This window comes from Chiloscyllium plagiosum, chromosome 4 (genome assembly GCF_004010195.1).
Source record: "Chiloscyllium plagiosum isolate BGI_BamShark_2017 chromosome 4, ASM401019v2, whole genome shotgun sequence".
Classification (NCBI taxonomy): Eukaryota; Metazoa; Chordata; class Chondrichthyes; order Orectolobiformes; family Hemiscylliidae; genus Chiloscyllium; species Chiloscyllium plagiosum.
Genome location: NC_057713.1, coordinates 37876585 through 37892808, shown reverse-complemented (window position 1 = coordinate 37892808; position 16224 = coordinate 37876585). Strand labels below are relative to the sequence as shown.

At 42.2% G+C, this 16224-nt stretch overlaps 1 protein-coding gene and 1 long non-coding RNA gene across 3 annotated transcripts in view; both read right to left on the bottom strand.

Annotated features, from left to right (window-relative positions):
• smarcc1a (SWI/SNF related, matrix associated, actin dependent regulator of chromatin, subfamily c, member 1a) overlaps positions 1-16224 on the bottom strand; it is a 218938-nt gene that overhangs the window by 24700 nt on the left and 178014 nt on the right. The gene's annotated exons all lie outside the window — the stretch shown is intronic.
• The window catches only part of LOC122548965, a 24668-nt gene continuing 9196 nt past the window's right edge, over positions 753-16224 (bottom strand). Inside the window, exon 3 of the long non-coding RNA XR_006311374.1 lies at positions 753-779. This is a non-coding gene — a long non-coding RNA (uncharacterized LOC122548965). The remainder of the gene's footprint in view (positions 780-16224) is intronic.

Sequence of the window (16224 nt, the reverse complement as noted above, 5' to 3'; positions counted from 1 at the left end):
GTAACGTTTAGATTCCAGAGAGGAGGAACTCGAACTACAAATCGACAAGCCTTAGTTTTGCAAGATCCATCAAACATAAAGACTGGGGGGGATCTAAGATGGCGGCGATCTGAGAAGATCACACTGCAGAGCTTCGCATCGCAACAGGAACAGGACGGTCCTTTAACCCACCCAACCCAGGTCATCAGGATTTCTTGGGGCGTTGGAAAGATTGTGGAGCCCCAAGAAACATTTAAAAATTGACTTACCTGTATTTTCAGCTGTCCAGAAAAGCCTAAAAAGGGAGGATCATCAGAGGCCGGGTCTGCATCAGCCTCGGAACCGATTACTCTCCAGGACCTGGTGAACCAGCTCTCGAAATCTCGCGAGATGCTGGGGAAACAGACTGAAGAGAAGCCAGCTCCAGTCTCTCTCATGCTGCAGAAGCAAGAGCAACAGCTGGGAGACCTGGAGAAGAGGACGGATGAGGTGGAGCACAGGGTCACAGTGGTGGAAGCTGATGCCAGTTCATTTAAGGATGAGATCCAAGCCCTGAAGATGCAGAACTTTTCAGCGACGGTGATCCAGAAACGAAGATCCTTTGATGGTGTCAAGAGAAGACTGAAGGAGCTTGGGATTCAGTACTCCCCGAGATATCTGGCAGTGCTTCAGATCACCTTAGATGGATCCATGCATCTCTTTGACAGATCGAGAAGGCAAGAGACTTTGTGGACAAACTAACCGAATTTAAACAATTGTAGTATGTATAAATATTGTTGCTTGGGTATGTGTTTATCATTCTGTAAAAGAAATGGAGGAAATCCGGTTGGAGCTTTGTTTTTTCCCCCCTTTTCTTCCCTCTATTGATAATAGTTTGGTTCAAACTATGTCTGGCGGTGATTAAGATGTACATTTTAAATTTCTAAGTTAGGACATACCAAAGGATGGGCATTTATTCCCTTTTTTTTTTAAAATAAGAATTTTTTTTTATTCATTTTGATATTCTATGGGGTGTTTATTCTTTTTAGCTTGTGCTTGCGATGCGGCTCTAGCTGGGAGAAGTGAAGGTGGTTGAGATGGTTAGATGCCTATTTATGGGCAATTCGGGACGGGTGGTTGCCCCCTCCGAGCAGGGGGTGAGTTCCCCTACTCAGCGCGATTGCCGCTTTATATGTTGGTTTGTTTTCTGGTTTTAGTTGTTTTTTATTTTTAATAATTTTGTATGTTTGTTAAATGTCGTGGTTTTTGTTTATGTAGTTTTTATATTTGGTGGACCATGCGACACGAAGGCTCAGCAATTTGTCATTCGGGTTCCTCCTCTCTGGAATTTAAATGTAATTGCAGAAGATTATGGCTAATGATTTGATTAACTGGTGTACCTGGAATATCAAGGGAAGTCACTCACCAATTGAGTCTTGAGTCTTAGAAAGGAGAAGGTGGATATTGCTTTGTTACAGGAGACACATTCGGATGACAAGGAGCATCTGAAATTACAGCAGAATGGCTTTGACCAAGTTTATTTTTCATCATTTAATACCAGAAGTAGGGGAGGGGCTATATTGGTTAGTAAAAGTCTCTCATTTAAATTGTTGAAATGTGTTAAAGACACATGCAGGAGGTTTGTAATTCTTAAAGCCTTGATAAATGGGGAAGAATATGGTATTTTAAAATGTTTATTGTCCCCCAGCTCATCCTCTTAAATTCTTTGTAGATGCTTTTCCTAAACTGATAAGTCTCAAGTCTTGGCACATCATTATAGGGGGAGATTTTAACTGCCTCATGGACCCCACAGTCGACAGGTTGCCTAAAGGTCCCTCGATACCCTCTGCACAAACTAAACAGTTATTGGGTTTGTGTGGGGAATGAGAGTTGGTGGACGTCTGAAGGTGTCTCCACCCTAAAGGTAGGGATTTCACGTTTTTCTCCAATCTGCATAGATGTCACACTAGGATTGATTTTTTTCTGACCCCTGCGGTAACCCTGCATTTGGTGGCATCCTGTACGATTGGTAATATTGCCATCTCTGATCACGCTCCAGTGTACCTCATGGTTAAAATTAAGGATGTTACAGTGGATTCAAGGTACTGATGAATGGACCCCTTTATTCTCATGGAGTATTTCTCCAGGGAATTTCGGGCATTCCGAGACATCAACATAGGCTCGGTTGATAGCTCATCTGTTCTCTGGGAAACTGCCAAAGCTTATGCCAGGGGGTTAGTTATTTCATATTCCACCAGTAGGAAGCGGCAAAAGGGTGAGCAGCAACGTCTCCTTGAAGCATGGTCGAAGGCAGCCGAGAAGGCCTATTTTGACAGACCCTCGTTGGTCAAACTACAGAGGATTATGGCACTGTGGTCTGCACTAAATTCCGTGCTCATGCAGATGGCAAAGAAGGAGCTGGCTTTTGCAAAGCAAAGGTTATACGAGCATGGTGACAAGCCAGGCAAATACTTAACATACCTTGCCAGAAAGAGAAGTGATAAACAAACCATTACAGCAATGAGGGAAGGGTCTGGGAACCTAACAGGTGATTCTAAAAAGATTAATGCGGTGTTCCAGAGATTCTATTCTAAGTTATATCAGTCTGAGAATTGTGAGGAGGAACAGGCCAAAATGGAATCATTTTTTAGAGATCTGAAGTTCCCGGGTGTGACTCCCAAACAACAGTCCTTTCTCAATGCCCCATAATCAGAGCAAGAAGTGCAGGAAGCTGTGAGGCAGCTTCAGAGTGGAAAGGCGCCCGGTCCTGACGGACTTCCCAGTGAATTATATAAGGAATTTATAAGTATACTGTCAGGCCCGATGCTGAATATGTTTAATGATTCATACAATCATGATTGTCTCCCACCATCTGAGAGGGGCCAATATTTCACTTATCCTTAAAAAAGGGAAAGATCCGTAAGACTGTGCTTCATACAGACCCATCTCGCTCTTAAATGTGGACTTTAAGATCCTCTCTAAGGCTCTCGCGTTAAGGCTGGAGACTGTGTTACCCTCTATTATTAAAGAGGATCAGGCGGCTTCATAAAGGGTCGCAGATCCTCCAATATTGTAAGGAGGCTGCTTAACCTAACTCAAGCATGCCAACATCAGTCAACACAGGGATTGGTGATTTCTTTAGATGCAGAGAAGGCATTTGACCGAGTTGAGTGGCCGTACCTTTTCGATACTCAAGACCGGTTTGGTCTCGGCCAAGTTTTCATCAGATGGGTAAAGGTTCTCTACAGTGTACCTCTCGCGGCGGTCACTACCAACGGGGTACGATCAAGCAATTTTAATATTTCCAGGAGCAGCCGGCAGGGCTGTCCCCTTTCACCATTACTTTTTACATTGGTGATTGAATCGTTGCCAGAGGCCATTCGGGGGGATCTCAATATATCAGCTTCAGAAGTGGGGTCAAAATTACATAAGATCTTGCTGTATGCAGACGATGTTCTAATTTTCTTGACAAATCCAGCAGTTGCAGTGCCTTGACTGACACAATGCATTCACACGGTTAGTGCTTTTTCAGGGTATAAGATTAATTTTGCTAAATCAGAGGCAATGCCTATGGGTGGTCTTACAAAAGAGTTGGCTCTTGAGTGACGATAGATTCCCATTTAGGTAGTCACGGGGGAGGGGGCGTGTTTGTGGATTTGGGCATATTCATTACTCCAGTTCTGGATTGGCTGTTCAAAGCCAATTTTACTCAATTATGTGAAAAAATTAAACAAGATTTCCAAAGATGGGAGGCACTTCCAGTCTCATGGTTGGGTCGGATAGCACTTATTAAGAGGAATATTCTCCCTTGTTTGCTATACCCGATACGGATGCATCCCCTGATTTTCAATAAATAAACACTCAAGAGACTGAATGGTTGGTTCAGCTCCTTTATCTGGCACCATAAACGGCCCCTCATTAAATTAGCCAAACTGCAGTTGCCTCACAGATGAGGGGGAGTAGACATTCCGGACATTAAAAATTACTAATTAAGCTCGCTTTTGACCGAAGGTGAGTGATTGGGATTGTGGGGACCCTCTTTCAATATGGCGAGATATCAAAGCCTCCCAGGCAAGTTGCCCCCTTACCAGTTTGCTGTTTTTGGACAAGGTGAGGACAGTTAGGGAATATTGCCATAACCCAAAAAGTCATCAACACTGTTAAAGCATGGAGGGCAATTTGGCGGAGGGAAGGTAATATTGGCAAAACATCTTTGTTTACACCTTTAGTCGATATGCCGGGTTTTCAACCGGGTATGATAAATTCAGGATTTAAACGTTGGGCACCCATACCTTGCATGGGCGATTTATTTGAGGGAGATGTAATGACGTCCTTCGATCAGTTCGTACAGAAGTACGAGTTACCTACCTCTTTCGTTTTTTTCAAGTTAGGGATTTTATTCAAACAAAAACCACCACACTTCTGACTGATCCCACAAATCTGACATAGAAAGAGGGGTACTAAGGACTAAGAATACACTGTCAGTATTTTATATCACCAATTGGGGGGTGCCACCTCAGATGAGTCTGATCGACTCTGCAAGACGTGGGAAAGAGAGCTGGGTGTTGAAGTTTCTTCAGAGGCATGGGAGGATATTTGAGAGAATGCAAGGAAGATATCAAATTTGCAATAGGACCCATGCTTTACAGTTGAAGATTCTCCACAGGGTCCACTTAGTCCCAGACTGTTTGTCAAAATTTAAACCAGGGGTATCTTCAGCATGTCCCAAGTGCAAGGTCTGCACGGACACTCTTACCCATTGTCTTTGGTCTTGTGACAGGCTTCAAACATACTGGAGTGCTGTGGTGGGTGCAATGGAGAGGATTTTAGGTGTGGGGTGGAGAAGGATCCTATTTCTCTCCTTTTGGGCCTACCAATTGTATTTTCAGCAGACGCGCATAAGAAAAAATCTTTCAGTATTCTTACATTCTGTGCAAGGAAGAATATCTTGCTAGGTTGGATATCCGAAAACCCTCCAGGGCTGTCGGATTGGCGGAAGATTGTTATGGAGCATATTCCCCTGGATTTTCTCACAAATATGGTACACCACAAAACTGAGAATTTTTACAAGACATGGCAACCCTTTCTGAAATACCTGGACACAGAATTATCTGCTACACTAACAAGGGTTTTTAATATAGCTGTAACGATTGTATTTCATGAGTCCAATATCCAGGGAGAAGAAACTGTGAATGTATGAGTGTTTTGTTTTGCTGGGCTGAGTTATTAGTATTTATTTGTTTGTTGTTAGGTATTTATTTGTTTAGTTAAATAGCTAGTTTAGGTTTTGTTTAATTTTATACTTCTCAATATATGTTTATACATTCGTATAGGAGGGTGGGTTGGGGAATTTTTTTTATTATTGGGTTTAGTTTTGTACAATTTTTGTACTGTTTGAATTGCATTGTTTTGTATTTGTTGTAATATTTAAAAATCTATTTTTTCTTAATAAAAATATATTATAATAAAAAACAAAAACGAGGTAAACTAAAACCACAACAGTTAACAAACTGACAAAGCTATCAAAGACTATATACAACAAAATCCAAAAAACAAATCAACGTATTAAGTGCCAATGGTGTTGAATTGGGGAACGCACCCCCTGGACAACGACACATCCCAAAACCCAACTTCCCATCTTGTTACCAATACTGCAGCCTAGGTATTTAAATACCTGAGCCAGGCATAAACTGCCCGTAAGTGGGCATCTCGCCATCCCAACCATTTTACGCCCCGCCCTCTTGATACACATACCACTCTTTGCATGAAAAAGCTGCCTCTTAGGTCCCTTTTATATCTTTTCCTCGCAATGTAAACCTATGCCCTCTCATTCTGAACACTCCCACCCCAGGGAAAAGACCTCGTCTGTTTATCCTATCCATACCCCTCATGGAGTTTATGAACCTCTATAAAGTCACCTCTCAGCCCTGTTGATCCAGGGAAAACAGCCCCAGCCTATTCAGCCTCTCCCTATAGCTCAAATCCTCCAACCCTGGCAAAATCCTTATAAATCTTTTCTGAACCCTTTCAAATTTCACAACATCTTTCCGATATGAAGGAGACCAGAATTGCTGGCAATATTCGAAAAGTGGCCCAACCAATGACTTGTACAACCGCAACATGACCTCCCAACTCCTGTACTCCATACTCTTGACCAATAAAGGAAAGTATACCAAATGCCTTCTTCACTTTTGTATTGACCTGCAACTCTACTGCAAGGAACTATGAACCTGCACTCCAAGGTTTCTTTGTTCAACACTCCCAGGACCTTACCATTAGGTGTATAAGTCCTGCTAGGATTTGCTTTCCCAAAATGCAGCACCTCGCATATATCTAAATTAAACTCCATCTGCCACTTCTCAGCCCACTGGCCCATCTGATCAAGACCCCATCGTAAGCTGAGGTAACCTTCTTCATTGTTCACCATACCTCCAAGTTTGGTGTCACCTGCAAACTTCTTAATTGTACCTCCTATGTTCACATCCAAATCATTTATATAAATGACTAAAAGTAGTGGACCCAGCACCGATCCTCATGGTACTCCACTGGTCACAGGCCTCCAGTCTGAAAAACAACCCTCCACCACCACCTTCTGTCTTCAACCTTTGAGCCAGTTCTGTATCCAAATGGCTAGTTCACCCTGTATTTCACAAGATCTAAGCTTGCTAACCAGTCTGCCGTGAGGAACCTTGTCAAATGCCTTCCTCAAGTTCATATAGATCACATCTACATTTCTGCCCTTATCAATCTTCTTTGTTAGTTCTTGAAAAAACTTAAATCAAGTTCAGAGTGATAACTGCAATTGGAAAGCACTAATCCGATTTGATAAAGCCAGTATGGGTTTATGAAAGCTGAACCTTATCCAACTACTGGAGTTTTTTTTGAGGACGTAACGAGTGGAGTTGATAACATACAGCTCGTCGATGAGGCAAGACTGGGCAGGATAGTCTTGTGCGTGAGAAGGATGCAGGGGGGCTTCAAAGTGATTTTGAAAAATGGAGTGAGCAGGCAGCATATGGCAGATACAGTACAATGCTGCGAAATGTGAAGTTATACTCTCTCTGTTTTCGCAACCAAGTGTATCATTTAAATGGCGATATGTTGGTAAATGAGGATGGACAAAAGGAATCTGGATGTTTTTGTACTCCAATCAGTGAAAGTAGACAGGCAGGTACAGTAAGTAATTAGGTAGGCAAATGGCACATTGGCCTTGATTACAGAAAGTAGGGAAAGTAGGGACCTTGTGAAATCAGGCCAAACCTAAAGCACTGTGTGCAGTTTTGGTCTCACTACCCAAGAAAGGTTATTCTTATCATAGATGGAGTTCAGCAGAAGTTCTGACGAGACGTTGGCTTGTTTGGGTCTGTATTCACTCAAATTTAGAAGGACAAGAGAGGACTTTGTTGAAAGTTAGTTTAAAATTCTGGACAGACTAGATGCAGGGAACCATGTTTTCCATGGTTCAAGATGTGACCGAGATGAGAAAAAAAGTTTTCAGTTAAAGGGAGTGAACGTGTAGAATTCTCTACTACAGAAGGCTGTGAGGGCAAAGTCACTGAATGTACTTGAGATAAAGTTAAAAATCACAACACCAGGTTCAAGTCCAACAGGTTTAATTGGAAGCACGAGCTCCTGGAGATGGTTGTGACAACCACCTGATGAAGGAGTGGCCCTCCGAAAGCTAGTGCTTCCAATTAAACCTGTTGGACTCGAACCTGGTGTTGTGTGATTTTTTAAACTTTGTACACCCCAGTCCAACACCGGCATCTCCAAATTATGTGTACTTGAGACAGTTCTTTTTAAAGATTTTAAAGGCATCAAGAGATATAGGGAGAAAGCAGGAATATGGCATTGAGAGAGAGGATCAAGCATGATCATAGTAAATAACAGAGCAGGCTTGAAGGGTTGAATGGCTGACTCCTGCTCCTAATTTCTATGTTGATATTATTTTTTTCCCCTGGCTGTATAATAACATATTATGATCTCAGGAGACAGGATAGGCCATTTCTGACATATACTGAGAAATTTCTTCACTCAAGGGATGTAAACTTGTGGAATTCTCGACCACAAAAGGCGATGGAGATTAAATCAATAAATAATAGGAAAATGACAGAACATTTTGAAAAGGTAAAGGTATCAAGAGAAATTTGAATGAGCCAAAGGGCATAGTCCTATTTTTTAAGATGTAACTACACTTGGTTGACTGCAGATAAAATTATTCTTTTGTCTGGTGCTAAAAAGCTCAAACTGTATTTTATGCCAAATCACCATCAACATATGGACAGAGGGGACTGGTGGCAATATGGACAGCAAGACAGATGTCAAGAAGTGGCTTTGCACAGCTGTTGATGCTACCACTTTCCGTGACTGGTGATATCAGTATCAGTGCTTGTGCAGGCTGTTCATGTTGACTTTAAAAGTTAATTAATGTGAAATTAATGAATCAGTTCCCTATGTTGCCTTCACCTTTCAATGGCAGGGCTCTTACTCAGCCTGTGCAACAAAATAGAATGCGCCCTATGTTTAATAAAAGGAGCTGTATGTGCAGACAGATGACAGCTTGTGTGTAGCGCTGGCATTGAGCATATGAATAGTGCAAGTTCAACATGGTGCTGCAGTGACTGGGATCCACCATTTCAACTGACTGAAAGAGGGTAATAAAGACAACAATGTGGGTGCAGAGGCTTCATGAACACTTAGTGGTGAGCTCAGGTCCCCTCAAAAGAAACCGCACACCTTGGTCAACCCCAAAATAGGGCAGTTGTTTCCATCGTTTATGACTGACATTGATATTATCTTTGCATGTGTAAAACCCTTGTACGTGGCATCTACACCATTTATCGGCTTAAAAAACAACAATGCAACATTTGGTTGATCAACATGATTAGCTGGTTGCCTGGAGAAGACAAAACAATTTTGAATTAGGCCAATTAGTTCAAATTACACCCCAAAAAATACAAAAATCCAATCAAGTTTGAATTTAGTATATTGACAACCTTTAAAGCCAATGACACAATCCGATGCTTCGGGAGTACCAGACTGGGGGAAAATAAAACAGTTGGGAGGAGAACTGCCAAGCCACCAGCACCTGCACACTGCCTGGAAAATAGCTCTCTTAAAAGGTACCTTTAAGCAGAAATCCCTATGAAGAAGAAAAGAAAACAGAGGAAGACATCACGACAAGATTTGACATCTGGCTGGTTTTGAAAAGGTGAATTTTGGTAAATCTTAATTGGGGGTTTTATTGGCCTATTATTATAGAAGGGAATGTAAAAGATAGAATAGAGGAAGGAGTTGTAAGTAGTTGTTAGTTAATTACTCTCTGTGATACTTTAAGAAATAAAGTTGTTAATTTTTACTTTAAATAGTTCTTGGCCTCTCAAATTTTAACAGATTACTGTACGAGATAAATATTTTCGGTGTTGCTATTTTAAATTAAGTAGGATGGTTTACCCTGTGTCGTAACACAAGGCTATGGGCTGAAAAAAGGATTACATTAGTTTGGTAGTTGTTCTTGACACATGTGGACTCAATGGGACAAACAGCACTTTCTGTGCTTATTGTTCCCTGATTCTGAAGTGCTGAAGAGTTTGACTAGAATACCAAATACCATGGGCCAGGAGTAGGCAGGCAGGACTAGTTTAGTTTGGGAGTATATTCAGTATGGACTGGTTGGACCAAAGGGTCTGTTTCCATGCTCTATGATTCAATAAGTGCACAGAACCATTGTCGAAGTCAGTGTGAACAAAGATTTTGACCAAAGACACAGTAACTTACTCATTAATCTAACGGACTCATCTGTGGACATACCTGACCAAAACCCCTTCATTGATACGTTTCTGAACTCTTGACTCAGTCTACTCAGGATTGAGGTTGTACCGTGGATCTTCACATGACTGTACAGGTATATTGTAAATATTAAGATCTTTGGGAACATGGGATAGGATTTTCATGAAGTAGTGGGATTCAGAGTGCAGGATTACATCTGTTTCATCTTTTCTCTGGCATCACTCTGCTTCACCATCAAGGCATTTCGACTTCAAGCATTTTAAATGACTTGCAGCAAGCTCTTCTCAGTTATTTACAAGAATGCTGCTGTGCTTCATGGTGGGTGGGGCGAGAATGTCTTGGTAGCATTTGTTCGACTGTAATGTATGCCATAAAACATAAAATAGCAGAGGAGGTGCTTTTGAGCCATCCAAATATTGTCCAGTTCACTATCAGTAGCTGATGTGTAGGAATTCAACTTAAACACTTCTGAAATTGACTCAAGACCACAAGTGCTTGTCTAGTAGTCCTCTAATTTAATCCAGAGAATATGACATTGCTGAAAGAATTTCTCTTGCACTCTGAAGGGGCACTGACACACAGTCCAGGTCTCCCTGCAGTCCAAGAGTGTGGTAGTAACAACTGTTAGGGACATTAGGACTTTTGTATTTACTTATGGAATGTTTATTCTCAAACACCGAGAGTAATGGAGATGTATAGCACGGAAACAGACCCTTTGGTTTAACCCGTCCATGCCGACCAGATATCCCAACCCAATCTAGTCCTACCTGCCAGCACCTGGTCCATATCCCTCCAAACCCTGACTATTCATACACCCATCCAAATGCGTCTTAAATGTTGCAATTGTACGAGCCACCACGTCCTCTGGCAGCTCATTCCATACACATACATAGAACATAGAAGAATACAGCGCAGTACTGGCCCTTTGGCCCTCGATGTTGCGCCGATCCAAGCCCACCTAACCTACACTAGCCCACTATCCTCCATATGCCAATCCAATGCCCGCTTAAATGCCCATGAGGGAGAGTCCACCACTGCTACTGGCAGGGCATTCCATGAACTCACGACTCGCTGAGTAAAGAATCTACCCCTAACATCTGTCCTATACCTACCCCCCTTAATTTAAAGCTCTGCCCCCTTGTAATAGCTGACTCCATACGTGGAAAAGGGTTCTCACAGTCAACCCTATCTAAACCCCTAATCATCTTGTACACCTCTATCAAGTCACCCCAAAACCTTCTTTTCTCCAATGAAAACAACCCCAAGTGCCTCAGCCTTTCCTCATACAATCTTCCTACCATACCAGACAACATCCTGGTAAACCCCCTCTGCACCCATTCCAGTGCCTCCACATCCTTCCTATAGTATGGCGACCAAAACTGCACACAATACTCCAGATGCGGCCGCACCAGAGTCTTATACAACTGCAACATGACCTCAGGACTCCAGAACTCAATTCCTCTACCAATAAAAGCCAGTACGCCATATGCCTTCTTCACCGCACTATTTACCTGGGTGGCAACTTTCAAAGATCTGTGTACATGGACACAGAGATCCCTTTGCTCATCCACACTACCAAGTATCCGACCATGAGCCCAGTACCCAGTCTTTTTGTTACTCTTACCAAAGTGAATCACCTCACACTTAGCTACATTGAACTCCATTTGCCACCTTTCTGCCCAGTTCAGCAGCTTATCTATATCCCGCTGTAACCTGCCACATCCTTCCTCACTGTCAACAACTCCTCCGACAACCCTCTGCATGAACAAATTTCCCCTTAGTTATCTTTTATATCTTTCCCCTCTCACCCTAAACCTATGCTCAAGTGAGTAGTTAATTGAAAGCATCCACAATAGATTAGTAGTTTAAATATGACTTTTTACTGAGGATTATTAATACCAATACACCAAATTTATAGTGACAGTTGCACTTCAGTTGATTAGTCATAATGGCTGATCATTCAACTCAAAGGCCTGTTCCTGCTTCCCCCACCTTCCCAATATCCTTTGATCCCTCTAGCTCCAAGTGTTATATCCAACTCCTTCTGAAATCATATAATGCTTTGGTTTCAACTTCTTTCTGTGGTATCAAATTCCACAGGCTCACCACTCTCTGGGTGAAAGCAAAATTATCTTCATCTTCGTCCTGAATCCGTATATTGAAACTAAAAGTTGGATTTTATAGGCAATTATTTTATAGGCTTCAAGCAATCTCCTGTGTTTGCAATGTCCAGTAATTCTACAGTTCAGACGACTTGAATCTTGATGTGCTGCTATGACTGGTTGAGTAAATAATGCAAATGCTTGTGTAACTCAAAGGCCCAAGTAAATCTTTTTCAATGTAAGCAATCCTCTCCTCATGTAACACCATTTCTCAATGGGGAAGAAAGGGTACAAAGTTCATAGATAATAAATAATGCCAATTGCTCACAGTACTCATCACTTGATTTCACCACTTTTGTCCGGACAAGGAAGAAGCAGACTTAAAGCAAACAAGTGGGCGGCACGGTGGCTAGCACTGCTGCCTCACAGCGCCAGAGACCCGGGTTCAATTCCCTCAGGCGACTGACTGTGTGGAGTTTGCACATTCTCCCCGTGTCTGCGTGGATTTCCTCCGGGTGTCAGAATCAGAATGTTCTCCAACATATTTTGGTTGTAGGAATGATGGTGCAGAACATTTCTGAAATGGAAAGTTATTGGAAATTGGTGCCCCAAGGGAACTAGATGCCCTTGTTTAAAAGTTACTGCAGCATTGCTTGAGACATGAACAATACAGATCTACTTCAGAGGGGAGGTGTGAGTGGCTACACTTGACATTAAAGCTGCATTTGATACAGGAAGAAGCTTTAGCCAAACTATCGTCAATGGTAATTCGGGAGAAAACTGCCTGCGAGCTGGAGTCATGCCCCGAACAAAGGAAAGTGGTCATAGTTCTGGAGATCAACCATTTATGCTCCAGGATATCACTGCAGGAATTCATCAGGTCAGTGTCCTGGGCCAACCATCTTCAGATGCTTTTATCAATGACGTTCCAAACATGATAAGGTCATGTGAGATAATTCCTGATGATTGTGCAACGTGCAGCATCATTTGTGACTCCTCATACACTGAAGCAGTCTCTGCCTAACAAGCAGCAAGTACTGTTGCCGCCACATCTGGATGGCTATTGCTGAACATAAAGTGAAAAAAACTATCCACTTCTCCTTGACATTCAAAACCATCACTGAATTCCCCGAACAACATTTTAGGGATCACCAGTAACAAGAAATTGAACTGGAGTAGCTATATAAATACTGTGGCTACAAGTGAAGGTCAGAGTTTTTACACCCTGCAGCAAGTAGCTCACCTATTCACGAAAGCCTGTCTAGTGAAAACAAGGCTGACCTTAGGAAGTCAGAGTCGTACAGCATGGAAACAGACCCTTCGAACCATCCTGTGCCGACCAAAATCCCAAACTAAACTTGTCCGACCTGCCTACCCTTGGCCCATTTCCCTCCAAACATTTGCTATTCATGTCCTTATCCAAATGTCTTTTGAACATTGCAATAGTACCAATTCCTCTTCCAGTTCATTCCACACATAAACCACCCTGTTAAAAAAAAATTGCCCCTCATGTGTTTTTTAAATCTTCTCTCACCTTAAAAATATGCCCTCTCAGCTTGAAATCCCCCACCCTCAGGAAAAGACACCTGCTAGTCATCTTATTGAAACTCTTCACGATTAAAAAAAACCTCTAAATCCATGCAGTGGCGAGAGAAAAATCAGAGTCGAAAGGGGTGATTCAACCTACTGTGCCTTCACCAGTACTATTAGCAAGTGCCCATCTGGTGTTTTTCCCCATACCTCTGCACACCATTTCAGTTCAAAAAACATCTAATGCTCTCTTGAATGCCTCAATTAAACTGCCTCCATCAAATTTCCAGATAGTATATTCCATATGCTAACAAACATATGAAAATTGTTTTGCTTCATTGCCTTTGGACATCACTTGAAATCCATGCCCTCTTGTTTTTGTTTTTTTTCCCAATAGGAAACAACTTCACCGTACTACTTGTTCCAGCCTCATGTTTTTTTTCAGAGCATCAACCAGATCTCTCATCAGCTTTCTTCAAGGGAAAACAGTCTCAACTTCTTTGATCTCTCCTTACAGCTGAAATTTCTCATATCTGGATCCATTCTTGTAAATCGGTTCTGCATTCTCTCCAATGTACTTGCATCTTTCTTACACAGTGGCACCCACAACTGTAAACAATACTCTAGCTGCGGTCTAACAAAGTATATTAGATAAGTTTAATGACACTTCTTTGTACCCATAATCGATGCTCGTGTTACAAAGTTGAGAACACTAGGCTTCAATTATTGCGCGCTTGACCTGCCCTGCCACCTTCAATGAGCTGTGCACAAAATCTCCAGTTCCCTCTCCTCCTGCGCCTCGAGAATTGTATCCTTATTTTATATTGCCTTTCATTGTTGTTCTGACCAAAGTGCATCACATCATAGTTTGCTGAACTGAACCTCATCTGTCATGTATGTGCCCACTTGAGTGTCCTTTTAGAGCTCCACATTATTCTCTTCACAGTTTACCTGCAAACCTGGACACTGTCCCGACACAGCAAGATCCAATGAAGGCGTTTGGTATGTTTTCCTTTACTGGTCAGAGTATTGAGTACAGGAGTTGGGTGGTCATGTTGCAACTGTATAGGACATTGGTTAGGCTACTGTTTGAATATTGCGTGCAATTCTGGTCTCCTTCCTATCAGAAAGATGTTGTGAAACTTGAAAAGTTCAGAAAAGATTTACAAGATGTTGCCAGGGTTGGAGGATTTGAGCTATAAAGGAGAGGCTAAACAGGCTGGAGCTGTTTTCCCTGGAGCGTCGGAGGCTGAGGGGTGACCTTATAGAGGTTTACAAAATTATGAGGGGCATGGATAGGGTTAATAGGCAAAGTCTTTTCCCTGGGGTTGGGGAGTCCGGAACTAGAGGGCATAGGTGTAGGGTTCGGGGGGGAAAAAGATATGCAGGTATATGGGCTGGGTGCTGGCAGGAGGGACGAGATGGGGTTGGATATCTGGTCGGCATGGACAGGTTGGACTGAAGGCTGGACATCTCTATGACTCTATTTATCTTGATCAGGAAACATAATGGGTCCTGTTGGATTTGCTCATTGCTGAAGAGAAATTCCTGCTGTTACATACTATTCCAGGATACGTTCATGCATAAGTGCAAATAACTAATAAACATACATTAAGGAATTTAGTTGAAATCCTTTAGACAAATGATTGTAAATCATAGAGATAAGCCCCCATCCCATCAGCACAGGGGAATGAAGGACAAACAGTGGATTACCAAGAACAAATGACATAACTAGAGTATAAACAGATAATCTCGTGATTGGACACCGGAAAATAGATAGCATCGTAAGGGGCCATTTGTAAAACATTACATCATTATTTATTTTCCCCAAGATAATAATAATCGCAGCTTCACAAGATAACAAACAGCAGGCAAATGTGTGGGGAGGGATATAACAGGAAGAGGGGAGGTGGCAAACACAAATGTCAATGTTGCACGTAAACAGTGCAATGCGGAGTGTATAATATCCTGTACTTTATTGGGGGAGGGAGGAGTGTCTTGAAATCTGTTTCCAGTGACTTCTTCTCGGAAGGAGCTTTGAATAAAGATCAATTTGTGCTGCTGAACACAAGACTGAAGACTTCTTTTTGAAACCTCTCTCCAACAGGTCCCCATACCAACAGCTGGAGAACTCGATAACAAACCTCCAGTGGTTCCAAGGAAAACAGTTGCAGTCTTCAGCCAATTCTATTCACTCCACATGATATCAAGAAATGGTTGGAGTCACTTGAGACTGCAATGGTTGTGGGCCCTGACAACCTCTGACACGAAGATCTGTGCTCTAGAACTTCCCTACCCATAATCAAGCTGTTCCAGTAGAGCTACAACACTGGCATCTACCTGACAATATGATAATTACTCAGGTATGTCCTGCACACAAAAAAGCAGGACGAATCCAACTCAGTCAATTACTGCCCAACAGTCTACTCTCAATCATCAGTTAAGTGATGAAACATGTCATCAACAATACGAACAAACAATATCTGCTTATTAGCAAGTTGGTCACTGACATCCAGTTTGGGTTCTGCCAGTGTCACTCAGCTCCTGACCTCATTACAGACTTAGTTCAAACAGGCAAAACTGATGAATTCCGGAGGTGAGGCAGAAGCGACAGTCTTTGACATCAAGTTCACATTTGACAGTGTTGTATCAAGGAAATAAAGCAAAACCGGAATCAACGGGAATTAGAGAAAAGCTTCTGCTGATTAGAGTCATAACTGGCACATCGAAAGATAGTTGCAGTTGTTGGTGGTAAGCTCCAGGGAATCTCTGCAAGAGTTCTTCTGGGTAGCATCCTCGGCCCAAGCACTTCATTTACTACATCAATAACCTTCTATCCATCATA